Here is a 13,999-nt window from a genome sequence, read left to right on the forward strand (position 1 = left end):
ACAAAACAAAACAAAACTATTTTTTAATTTCATAGAAGAGAGTTGGAGAGAGAGATAGAAATATCAATGATGAAAGAGAATCATTGACCAGCTGCCTTGCCTCCTGCACGCCCCACACTGGGGATCAAGCCCACAATCTAGTCTTACATATGTTTCTACTCTACTAGCTAATCAGATTGAACAGATAAGCGACATGGCATTGTTCAGAAACTTATGTCTTTAACAGAGGATGGAATCCCACACCCACACCCTTTATGGAGCTGATTAACAGCACATTATTTTTCAAGTACATGTAGCCTGACAATTGCTGCCCCTTGGAACCAGTTGTCTCGCCAAGTTTAATATTTTCATTTGCTTTTCCACTGTTGATATTATTATTGCCATTTTAATTTATGCATTACAACCATAGTATATGCCTCTGGGTACAAGAGAAAGGAACAATTCAATGTTAGTGTTTGTCTTATTTGCACTTCACTTGAAGCAATTTGGTTGGCCACATGGAGTGAATAATGCTGACATGTTATTATTGTTTTTCAAAAAGAACACAATAACTATAATAGACTATGCACTCATTACTGAGTAGCTTAATTTTTTCTTCCATTGAATACATAAAAAGGGGGTAATTTCAAATTGAATTGTGCCTGGTGAACCACGATTCACATTTCCAACCGAGGCATCTAACAGGTCCCAGATTTTCTGCCAGTGTTTTCCAAACACTTAATCTTTTGTGAATACTATTACTCAGAATGCAATAAAAACATCTTTTTAGCTCATACTTACTAATTTTATGCAGGAAAATCTGAATTGGAATATAACTTTTGACTTCCAAAAAGTATTCTCTTGTTGACTACACAGCTTTCTTCATTTCTTAATGACTTGAATTCTCTTTTCCTTTTTTTTTCCTTTTTTTACATTGTTTCCTTTACACGCTCAGCTAACAGCTAACCATTGTCAAATTCTTTCTTATATCTTAGGTTCATACCAGGATTCAGAGGTGCCTGGAGGTTCACTGTGGTGAGACCTTCTGAGCTCTATTTGCATAAATATGAAAGATCTCTCTAGGAAATAGCTCATTATAAAACAGGAGAGAGTGGAATGGAATATGTTTGTTTCAAAAACAATATGTTTGTTTCAAGACAGGATTGGAAGATGTTATTTTGGCAAAATGTGATCATTCAGATAATTTATTCTCCATTCAGTCCTGTTTGGAGTGGGAACAATAAATAAAAACCTTAAGAACTGTTTTACCAAAAATATTTTTAGATATTGAGAGCACAAAGAAGCATTTTTTGGAACCTGGGTAACAGATGTTAATAATAACAATTAACATTTATTGAGCTCTTTCTAATTACTACATATTTAACATACATTATTTAAAAGCATCACAGTGGCCTTATCATATATGGTTATTATTTTCTGCAATTGATACATGAAGAAACTAAGGCTTAGAGGAAATACATATCTTGCCTATGGATATGTATCTAAAAAGTAGTAGATCTGGAATTTAACTCAAACCTTTAGTTAATAATAAAGACAAATTAAGCCAGGACCGGTTTGGCTCAGTGGATAGAGCGTCGGCCTGGGGACTGAAAGGTTCCGGGTTTGATTCCGGTCAAGGGCATGTACCTTGGTTGCAGGCGCATCCCCAGTAGGGGGTGTGCAGGAGGCGGCTGATCGATGATTCTCTCTCATCGATGTTTCTAACTCTCTATCCCTCTCCCTTCCTCTCTGTGAAAAATCAATAAAATATATTTTTTAAAAAAAATACAGCCATAAAAAAAGCTGTATCCTTAACCATATTGCAATACTGTCATCCACCAAGACCAGTTAGAATCCATTGAGCATGAACTAGAAGCTGTAAGCTGAGAAATCATTCATGTAGGAACTCCATCTGCGATGTTAGCACACTTGGCATGGATGGCTGATGCAGTCATGCCCTTATCAAAAGCCTCTGTTGGCTTCTTGGCAACCTCTCTTAGCGGTTGCATAAGAGAGAAGGAAAGTGGCTCCTGAAGATGATAGCCTAGATCCATGGTCAGCACACTCATTAGTCAACAGAGCCAAATATCAACAGTACAACGATTGAAATTTCTTTTGAGAGCCAAATTTTTTAAACTTAAACTTCTTTTAACGCCACTTCTTCAAAATAGACTCGCCCAGGCCGTGGTATTTTGTGGAAGAGCCACACTCAAGGTTCCAAAGAGCCACATGTGGCTCCCGAGCCGCAGTTTGCTGACCATGGGCCTAGATGGTCGCTTTGAACTTGCTTAGGAACAGAACAATTTCTGCCACTCTTTCCCATAACCTTGGTTATTATTCAAAACTATTGACAAGTATATTCAACAGGACTGTTGGGAACTGGCAGGCCAGGCTCCCTTGGCCAGACAGCCTCTACTACTGCTGAAATCTCTCCCAGAGCGGCCAGCTCTGCCGCAAAGACTGCGCCATCTTGAAGGGGAGAGTGGCTATTAACAGAAGCCCAGCCTTACCTTCAACCGGGGAGACCCCAGATACAACCCAGGACCCTAAACCACAATGTCCAGGGACCAGCTGCCTCAGCTGCAAACCCATGAACACTGAGCTGCGGGTGCCTCCCCAGCCATGGGTGCCTAAAACGTTTGTCCAGGGAGGAGAGAAAGCAGCGCCAAATATGTGGAAGGGCCCTGTGCCTTCTCCCAGAGCAGATAGAAGGACTAGCTGAATCAGATAACATCCACCCAGAATTGGCAAATTAAACACAGCTGGTGAGGCAATCCTTGGATGGAAAGGTCAGAGATCGCCTAGCATTGGTTCTCAACCTTTCTAATGCCTCGACCCTTTAATACAGTTCCTCATGTTGTGATGACTCCCAGCCATAAAATTATTTCTGTTGCAATTTTGTAACTGTAATTTTGCTACTGTTATGAATTGTAATGTAAATATCTGTGTTTTCTGATGATCTTAGGTGACCCTGCTAGCGGTAATCGGTCCCCAGGTTGAGAACTACTGCTGTAGAGCCTTCACTTTGAGGCCTAATTTGTCAGATATAAGTATTAGTTCTTCTTTGAATGAAGATTCTACCAAGTGCACATGGTAGAATGTAACACAGATTCATAGGTTACCTAAATAGAAACTTTTTGAAAGAGGACATACAGAAGGCTGAGAGACATATGAAAACATGCTCAAAGTCATTAATCATCTGAGATGCAAATCAAAACAACAATGAGATACCATCTCACACCTGTCAGAATGGCTATCATCAACAAATCAACAAACGAAAAGTGCTGGCGTGGGTGGGGAGAAAAAGGAACCCTCGTGCACTGCTGGTGGGAATGCAGACTGGTGCAGCCACTGTGGAAGATAGTATGGGGTTTCCTCAAAATGTTAAAAATGGAACTCCCTTTTGACCCAGTAATCTCACTTCTAGAACTAGATATATTCCAAGAAACCAATAAAGAACACAAAACATTTGGAGACATTTTATCTTGATAACTTCAGACAGCAAAGGTGTTCAACAGGCCCTGTGTTCATAACAGCATAATTTATACAATAGCTAAGATTTGGAAACAACTTAAGTGCCCATCAGCAGATGAATGGATTAGAAAACTGTGGTCATCTACACAATGGAATACTATGCCACTATAAAAAAGAAGGAACTTTTACCTTTTGCAACAGCATGGATGGAACTGGAGAGCATTATGCTAATTGAAATAAGCCAATCAGAGAAAGATAAATATCACACAATCTCACTCATATGTGGCATATAATTATCAATATAATTTGATGAATAAGAATATAATAGATTCAGAGACAAATGGCAAGGGAGGGGAGGGTTAGAGAGCAACCAAAGGACCTGTATGCAATGCATGTTAGCTTAAACAATGGACACACACTGGGTGGTGGGGGCTTGCACTGGATGGGAATGGTTGCGGGGGGAGGGGTTAAACAGGGAAAATGTAAAACTTTAGATAATTAAAAAACACACACACACAAACTATTGCCAAATACAGGTCCTTTACCAAATGTGAAAGTGCTTGTCACCCATCCTGTTTGGAACACCCACTCTGTGAGAGAGGCACAAGGCAGGTACTGGGGGTTTTAAAGATGATTAAGCCTTGCTTCATTGCTCTTAAAGTTTCACTCTCATGGAGAGAGATGGATAGATATATAACTAATCACACACAAGACTAACTCAAACAGCTAAATGGGGGCAAAGTAGCAAAATGTAGGCAATTCACTACTCTGTTAAGACAGGAGTGTCATTCTTGCTGGGAGCTTTGCCCCTCTTCTCCCTCAATCCCATTAGGTAAATGTTGGGGTACCTGTGATATCCACTACTTCTGGTTTTCTCAGCCTCTTCCTTCAGTTAATTCATTCTTCTTGGGCCCTCTCTCTACAGCCTCTTCCTTTCTCCCTGCCTGAATCCCTTTTCAGACACCCACTGAAATTACTGAGTTTCCTCTCACAACCCCCTTCAAATCAATTTACCAGAGATGTGTTCTTGCCAACCATTACTCTCTAAGTCCATCTGTCTCCCTGTCTGCTCAGAAGAGTCCAGAAATATTTCTAGGTCTTTAACAATCTTTAAGCCACATGGGAGAAATGCATTTAAACTAGTTAATAGGACCACAGACCAAGGGCAAAACACTAAGATTGGCTTTTATGTACCCCATTACCACTTAGCTGTCAACTGTGCACCAGGGGATCCTTAATGAGTTATGTAAGGGAGAGAGTCTTTGAAATGGTGTGCCTTTTCCTCTTTCCTTTATTACCCGGTGTCTATCCTGCGGAAACCAGCAGCTACCAAATGCAAATAAGGAAAAAGCTTCATGGTTGCAGGGGCTTGTCTGACTTATTCACTGCTCGAATTCCACCACCTAACACGAAATGACACTAAATAAATATTTGCTGAAAGGGGGAGAAGGAGACACTAAATTAAACATTGGACTCCTCTTATATTAGCTGAACTTTAAGGTCTCTTTTTACTGAGATTTTATGACCCAGTAAGGTTGAACAGGACTTAAATTTGAAAAGCTACATTAAACCCATCAAGTTATGTTCTTTCTTATCTCATCCTCTCTGTATATACAAATCGCTAAATAGTGGCATGGCCAATAATATTGAGTTCAAGTAAGGGAGAGTAGAACCGAGGCAATGGAAAGAATTTTGAGGGCCATGTCTTTTATCCCCAGTTGGCAACTAAATCAACCCTAACTGGCTGTAGGATGATATCATGGAAAGAGTGCAGGCTTTGGAGTCAGACGGAGCTGGATTTGAATTCCTGGTCTGATTCTCACAGGCAGCATGACCCTGGATGATTTAATAGCTCAGAGCCTCTGTTTTCTCTTTTATAAATGCACACTATAAAGCCATATGCACATACTTATTTTTTTCAAAGGTATGCCTCTATTTTCCTTACCATACCGCCTCTTACAAATTCCTAGTCTCTTAAATCTTTGAATTTTGTCATTCTGGCTTTATCTTGCTTTTAAACATTTGTTTTCCTCACGATTGGTTGGATAGATGTTGAAAAATGTCACTGCTGACGAATCCCATTTGTGGAACAATCCTTCATGAACTTAAAGATCACTGTCAAATCCCAGTGTGCCTATTGTAAAATCTAACTCTCGCTCCACCTCATTTGTCAGAGGTGCTTGAAGAACTCTGTTAAACACTTAGTGTGTCACAGGGTCTTAACCTGCTTGAAGACAGGGCCTTGCTTTTCACTTGAGTAAAGGAGAACCTAAAACATTGATTGGAGTTCTAACTGTGGAAGATATATATCAAAGCCAGAGACATATGTAGTATCTCCTTCTACTAAATGAAGATTAAGCTTTCTTCAAAGTCTTTTAAGTTTAAAATAGTTGTTATACAGCCAATTGACTTACAAGGCAAGTCTTTCTCTAATGGTAGGTGTTTAAAAATGGAATAAAATCTTCTAGACCAAGGACTGAGTCTGAATCCTTGGTGATTCTCAGGAGCCAGAGTCATGTCTGGAATCCAATACCAGCCAGAAACATCTGCTACGCCAAATTGAAATAACTTCGTCACCTTATAAAAGTTACAGGACGCCGAGGCCAGTTTGGCTCAGTGGATAAATAAATAAATAAATAAATAAATAAATAAATGCTACAAGACTATACAGGAATACTTTTCTTTTTTTCTTTTTAAAAAAATATATTTTATTGATTTTTTACAAAGAGGAGGGGAGAGGGATAGAGTTAGAAACATCGATGAGAGAGAAACATCAAACAGCTGCCTCCTGCACACCCCCCACTGGGGATATGCTCACAACCAAGGTACTGCCCTTGACTGGAATCGAACCCGGGACCTTTCAGTCTGCAGGCTGACGCTATATCCACTGAGCCAAACCTATTAGGGCAGGAATACTTTTCAATAGAAAACCAGAGAATATACAAGTTAAAACCTAATAATATTATAATTATTTTTATATATTTTATTGATTTCAGAGAGGAAGGGAGAGAGAGATAGAAACATCAATGATGACAGAGGATCATTGATTGGCTGCCTCCTGTGTGCCCCCAATGGGGATTGAGCCCACAACCCAGGCATATGCCCTGACCGGTTCATAGGTCGACACTCAACAACTAAACCACACCAGCTGGACTAATTATTATTTTTAAAATGGTTTACTATTTCCTGAAGAAGAATGTTGCCATTTTAAAAACAAAGTATATCACTTTATTTTTTTAGGAACTATTGAAAAAATATTTCAAAGTCCATTAGTTCTGAATCATAAACCACTATCTCTTTCCTAAATCAAAGTGAAGATCAAATCTTCACTATTTCTTTCCTAAATCAAATCAATCAGAAGATCTATTTAAAAAAATTGATTTGTCTATGTGGAATAGATTCATCCCCATCTGCTCTTGCCTTCAGTGGATGGAGCCATTTGCCTGCATTTACCCAGAAGCTTCCATTTTCTTTGGTGGCTGACATTCATTCATATCCATGCAGCAATGGATACATTTCATAAATGTATGGAGGAAAATTATTTGAGACATAAAAATAATCCAAATTTGTCAAAGTCCTCTGTCTTACATTCAGTAAGAATGTTAATATTACCACATGGGGTTTTGGAACAGAGAAAGTGACAGAAGTCATTTAAGATACATCTGGGACATAGAAGACAGTAGGTGGCAAATTAATATTATAAGTATTTAAGGAGCAATCATAGTACAGAGAACAGGCTTATCTATCTGGCAGGCCTGAGTTAAAATCCCAGCTCAACCACTTTACAATTATATACAATAATTTGGGGCATGTTTTTAAAATCTCTATAAGGCTCAGCTTCTACATTTACAAAACCTGGACACTTATAGCACCTATCTCAAAGCACTTTTGAGAGTATTGAGTGAGATAATTCAGTTTAAAAATTTAATACAATTAGTTTAAAATTAATTAGTTTAAAATTTAAATTTGTACAATTTAGATTTGTAATTTAGTACAATTAGTTTAAAATTAATTAGTTTAAAATTTAAATTTAGTACAAATTTAGTGGCAAGTATGTTGTTTGGTATATATTCAATAAATCTTTACTATTATCATTGCCATCAACATCACTAATAATAACAATTACTTTTGTCTGTATATTTCTTCAGGAGAAATAGTAAATAATTTGCACATCAGGGAAAATACTCAATAATACACTTTCCAACATTCTACCTCTGAATACTTTAGGTAGCATGGTAGGATGCACAATAACTTTTGTTCATTAATAATGTACTTTTAACAATTTGATAATCAAATGAATTTCAAACCTTAAATTTAAAGAAATAGTTAATCTAGTATAGAAATTACCAGTGGAGGTAGGGTGTATATGATAGGGACCAGTTGGAGCTTTCTCAGAATATATATGCTTTTTGTGCCTATGACTTTGGTATATCCTGGAGAGGTGGCATGAGTAGGCATGAGAATTTAAAAACTATCCACCTTTGGTTATGAAATGCTCTCCTTTCCAGGTTGAGTATCATTCACTTATTTATAAGATTAATAATTAAACTTTATTTTTTTTAAATGTTAACTAAGTATAAAAGACTTGAGAAAACTATTTGAAATGCTAAACTAGACAAAAACCAAAAATAAATAATATTTTAGGGGATGTTTATTTACCTCATTCATTTTGAAGATGAGGTCATTTAAATAATTGACTTGCCTGGGGGCAGGTCACACAGATTTGTAATCTCAGGCTGAGTTTCCTTCTTTCTCTAATATAACACACTGTTTCAACCTTGACTAACCAAGCTGAGTTTAAATCAGCTGGAGACATTGAAATATTTTGCTGTAGTTCACCAGTGAGTTCCTCGGTCCATGAAAATCATATCAGGTTCTACTTGGCTGAGGTTCTTCTTTAGCATATGTGGGGTAATCATGTATTGATTTTTGTCGATTCAATGAGAGGAAAGTCAGTTTAATTAATTGTTACATGAAGCAGTGTAGCCCGTGTTGGCATGAAACTTGCACTACAACATACATGTGCTTTTCTTCCCACAACTGTACCTTTTTTACCAGGATATGACCAATGGTGAGACTTGGCTCCACAGCCTTCGAAGTTCTTGGTTTTCCCATCATATATTTCATCTTCGGATATCTCAGATGTTTTATAACAAGAATTCACATTATCCTCTTAGAGACTGAATACTGATGAACATAGGACATTCATGACATTTTAAGGTCCCAGGCTTCACCTTATCCCAAGGTTGTAAAAGGCTGAGAGATTCAACAGTAGATAAATTACAATTGTTCCATTCTCAGGAAGGTTCCCCTTTTCTGACAGAAGGAGGTCTGCAACAGCCTCTGAATATGCATCTTCCTCATGTTTAAACACAACCAAGAAAGGACATTAGTTCCTTTTGCAAAAGTTTTAAGAAACATTTCGATGACGTCTCAGTGGCATTGATATGGTCACAAGTCTATCTCTAAACCAATCACTATGGACTGGAAATTGATGAGGCTTCAGGTGGCAGATATTGGCTTTGGCGACACCCCTAGGCCAGGGTTGAAGACAGCGCCATCAGTATCATAGGAGAGTGGCAAGTGATGGATCCCACTAACAATTGGTGTGAATTAGATTCTGATTGATCCAAAACTAACAAATATCTACTCCCTTAGGGAAGGCCAATGAGTCATTAAGTAATAGAATAATAAGACTAGAACTCTTTACTTAGGAAAGATGGAAACTGAGAAACCACCCAAAGGAAATCTTTAAAGCTATAAGGATTTTATATGAAGGAACTTCAAAACCTTAATTATTATGTAAAAATGCCATTTTTGGAATTTTGAAAGTTATTTTGGCAGTGATAAGTGTGTCTTTATATAGAAAGAGATATTTTTGTGGGATTCTTTATCACCTAGAATCCGACAAAAATATGAAAAATATAATTAATTCAAAAGATTTGGGAAGAAAGGCCAAGTTAGTAATGTAGAGAAGATAAGAGATGAAACACCCTGAATTTCCATGAATCCCTTTGAAAACAGAGCTAAATGGTCCTTGGGAGAAATCAGGGTATTCTTCGATGCCTCCCAGCTCAGTAATCCTGTTCAGATCAACAGGCATGATGAAAATGTTTTTACATGAAGTCTTAAATCCCTGAAAGAGTCTAGGAGATTAAGCAAAGCAGAAAGATGCAATCAGACTGTAAAGAAAAAGAAAATTTTTTCCGTCGCTTTATTTCCACGTCCAACGAAGAAGAGAAAATGCAACTGTAATCGACATAAGTGAATCAAGAGAGAGAAAAACAGGCATCAAAATTTGAGAAAATTTTGCTTGGGACCAAAAATAAGCCAAACCAAATATATATATATATATATATATATATATATATATATATATATATATATACACACATACACATACACATATATATATATATATATATATATTAGAGTTAAGCATTTATATACACATTGTTTGTGTTCTATTTTTTTAATTTATTTTTTACTTATTAAAACACATATAAAATAAATACGGGGGTGGGCAGAAGTAGGTTTACGGTTATTAGTATGTGAAATAAAGTTAATCAAGCTATTGTAATAATCATAACCTGTATATCCTTTTTCATACAAATAACTGTAAATCTCTTTTGCCCACACCTTTGATTATATCAGTGGACATAGAAAAGGAATAAATTAAGAAACTGTCCCAGTCTGAACCTACCTCATAAACAAAGTATCCTGGGTTCAACTTATAGAAATGTAATATCCATATTATCTTGGTATTATTTTGAACCACACTTGATACCCTTAAATACATTTATTTTCTGTAAATGCACATTATATATGCTTTTTGCATAACTAACAAAGGGAAGTTCTATTTCTATACAGTTTCTTTCCCAAGGTGTGCCTTTATTCCTGTCTGTGACAGAACTCAAGAACAATCAACTCTCATTGTGACCTTTTATTTTAACTTTGTCCTCAGTGCCCAGAATGAGCCACAAATCATTGAAACAGATAGTTCTTTCATCATTCTTTAGTGACTAAATCACCAGGAAAGTGCAAAAATATCCCAGAAAAAAAGAAAAGAAAAGAAAAGAAATGAAAGCCTACTCAAAGACACATCTACATCTTAAGGGTTTCTAGCTTTTTTGATGAAACAAGCTACAGTGAATGAATCAGAAACTTTTTCAGACCTTTATTTCAGGAACACAAGATGAAAAAAAGCAAAAGTGCCCTTACTTATAGAATAGTCAGTTATCAACTATAAGGCCATGTATAATAATAATGAAATATGTTATATTATCTAATATATATAAAAGCCTAAATGACTTTTATAAACTGTCACTATAAAGTGCACTGACCACCAGGGGGCAGATGCTCAATGCAGGAGCTTCCCCCTGGTGGTCAGTGCGCTCCCACAGCACCTCCTGCAATCCCTCTCTCCCTGCCCCCTGGTGGCCCTCCTGATCAGCCCAATTGGCCCAATCGGGACTCAGTGAGACAGCCCCAATTGGCCCCAATCACCGGCTAGGGACCCCACCCATGCACAAATTCGTGCACCAGGCCTTTAGTATTATATATAATCATATAACAATAATATACAGGGTGGGGAAAAGTAAAGCTATATACATATTTTCTTACTCACTGAACAGCTATTTATTGAACTCATTCTATGTGTCAAAATATGTCACTGAATAAGATATAGTCTTTGCCTCATGGGAAGTGTAGTGGGAAGACATAAGTTAAATAAAAAATACTAAATTATGACTATAGTAAGTGATTCAAAAAATAAGCAAAGGTGTGTGTCCAACTAGGGTACCAAGGTGGTTTGGGATGAAAGCAGCGACATCTGGGTTGCATCTTGAAGGAAGAAATAGGGAGACCATTGTGTTTAGGGTTATGGTCCAGAAAGCAGATGATGGTGACGGCCCACCAGTGGTAGTAGATAGGCAGAGGTGGAGGAAACAGGGCTAATGGCAAGAATAGGAAGAAGTACTGTTTTAAGCAGAGAGAACTACATCTCTGAAGGTTCTGAGATGGAAAATAACAAGATATGTTTAATAAGCTACAAGGTCCATAAGAGGAAGGCAACGTGGGAGTGTGGGCTGAAATTGGAGAGGTAAGCAGAACACATAATAATCTTGAAGGCATAAGGATGTGAATCTTTGAAAAGCAATAACAATGAAAATTCATAAGAGAGGCTTTTTAAGTGCACATCATTGTTAATTGTTTGATTTTGAAAGATCCCCTTTTTCAGTTTGGGGAATTAGTTGGAGAGGTCTATGCACAGAAATGGAGAGACCATTTGTGTTTATTGCTATGGTCTAGAAAGCAAAGATGGTGACTTTGTCCACCAGTGGGATCTAAGTTATAGGAATAGAGGGATTTGAAACATATTGAGGAGGCAGGATCTATGCTTTAATGGGTATAACGCATGTTAGTGATGCCCATGTGTCTAGACTGGGTGGTAGCAGGGAGGGCAATCCCTGGCCCTGGGGCCTCCAGAGGCAGAAGAGGTTTCAGGAGAGGCATGCAGGTAGGTCAGTTCTGGAAATGTTGTTTGTGTGATATCCAAGTGGAGATACTGGCAAGGAATTGACAGTTAGTTATTTGGGCTTGGAAAACAGCAAAAAAGTCTAAACTGAATATACTTGTAAATGCTTACTATTGATAGTTACCAGTCACCATCTAAACCTTCTGTTACAAGTACAACTGTTTATCTTATTTTACCTATGAGAAAACAGGTGCTCAAATTATTGAATTCACCCAACTGGGACATGCAGAGCCAGATTTCAAACCCAGGCCTTTGGCTTCAGAGCTCACACTCTTCACCTCTAGGGCCAGACTGGGCACAGGAATAGAAGGGCAGTGAGTGAGACTACAGACTAAAGAGAAGAGAGAATAGAACCCTGAGGAAGTCAGTCTGTTAAAGCTCAAAAGAGGAGAGTGAATTGGCAAAGGAGGCAGATCACATCTACAAATTCACAAGATCCATTTGTCCCAACAAGTTTGTCCAGTCAGGCCTCACAAGTGAAAGCCAGCAGAGCCCATGGGGGCACCAGATTACGCTCACCTCCGTTAGTCTGGACACCATTGCCACCTGATACATTAATTAGAGATCAGTCCAGCTTGAGAAACCAGGATGGAGCTGCCAGGCTCTGCCCAATGGGTGTTCCTCCGAGATTACTCTAGTGCCAATAATTTGACTTGCATTATTTTTAGTGAAATATCATGTAGCAAGCTGCTCCTAAAATATTTCCAATCTGGAGCACCAGCAAGGAAAAAGTAAAAAAAATAAAAAATAAAAAGAGAGAGAGAGAGAGAGAGAGAGAGAGAGAGAGAGAGAGAGAGAGAGAGAGAGAGAGAGAAAAGAAGAAGAAGAAGAAGAAGAAGAAGAAGAAGAAGAAGAAGAAGAAGAAGAAGAAGAAGAAGAAGAAGAAGAAGAAGAAGAAGAAAGCTAGGAATGAAACGCAACAGTGGACAAAGAAAATGAATAATAAAAGGAGGGAGGACACAGCCCAAAACTGTTGAACAAAGAACATAATCTTTTAAATGAGTAGGCTGGAAAATCATCAACGTGTCCTGGTCTTAATCTCAAGCAACTGCCACCCACACATGTCCTCATCTTTCTAATTAAGCAATAACCCAGTTCTTTTTCATTAGTCGGTTTTACCGCTGCACAATTTCACAGGACCTAGGCATTAGCAAGTCCTGTAGAGTCATGTGAAAGAGTACAGGCTTTGGAAGCTGTACTCTTAGCATGACTCTGGCTCTGTGTTAAATGTATGAGTTCATGAAGTTACTTATCCATGGCCTCAGTTTCCTCATCTGTAAAATGGAAATCATACAAACTACTTTACAGGCTTGTTATGTAATATTTGAAATAGTATTGACATATAGTATAGTAAATAAATACTCAAGAAACATTCATTAATCTTATTTTTTTATTATTAGAAGAGCTATTGCTTTTCAAATACTTATAGCAACATAACACTATTTTCAAGAGCACATGGTTCTATATTATTAGTCAGTCATGGTCACGAGCCATTAATGAGGGTTTTTTAAACTTAATTAGAATATTACAAGTTGAATTATTGTCAACTATTGTTTGTATCAGGCACCATTTGATTGGAGAAGCAGAAATAGTGTGTGTGTGTGTGTGTGTCTATATGTAGGGGGGAGACAGAGAGAGAAAGAGAGAATTTGTCATAGAGACTTGACTTCATACTGTGGGATCTGGCTCAGTGTTCCTGCTCCAGAGTCAGATAGGTAAACAACAAGCTTACAGAAAGCACTGAGCCAGATCCCACAGTATGAAGTCAAGTCTCTATGACAAATCTCTCTTTCTCTCTCTGTCTCCCTCTTACACACACACACACACACACACACACACACACACACACACACACTATTTCTGCTTCTCCAATCAAATGTTTCCTGAGCAGACTACCAGGAAGGGAAGATGCATGCACAGCCAGAGAGAGAAAGGGCAGGCTGGAACCCACTAACATGAGTTGGAGCCACAAGAACAAACAGACGTTCACAGTTCTTTCTGACCTTGATT

The sequence above is a fragment of the Pipistrellus hanaki genome, assembly GCF_964339955.1.
Source record: "Pipistrellus hanaki genome assembly, chromosome: 3".
In the NCBI taxonomy this organism is placed as follows: domain Eukaryota; kingdom Metazoa; phylum Chordata; class Mammalia; order Chiroptera; family Vespertilionidae; genus Pipistrellus; species Pipistrellus hanaki.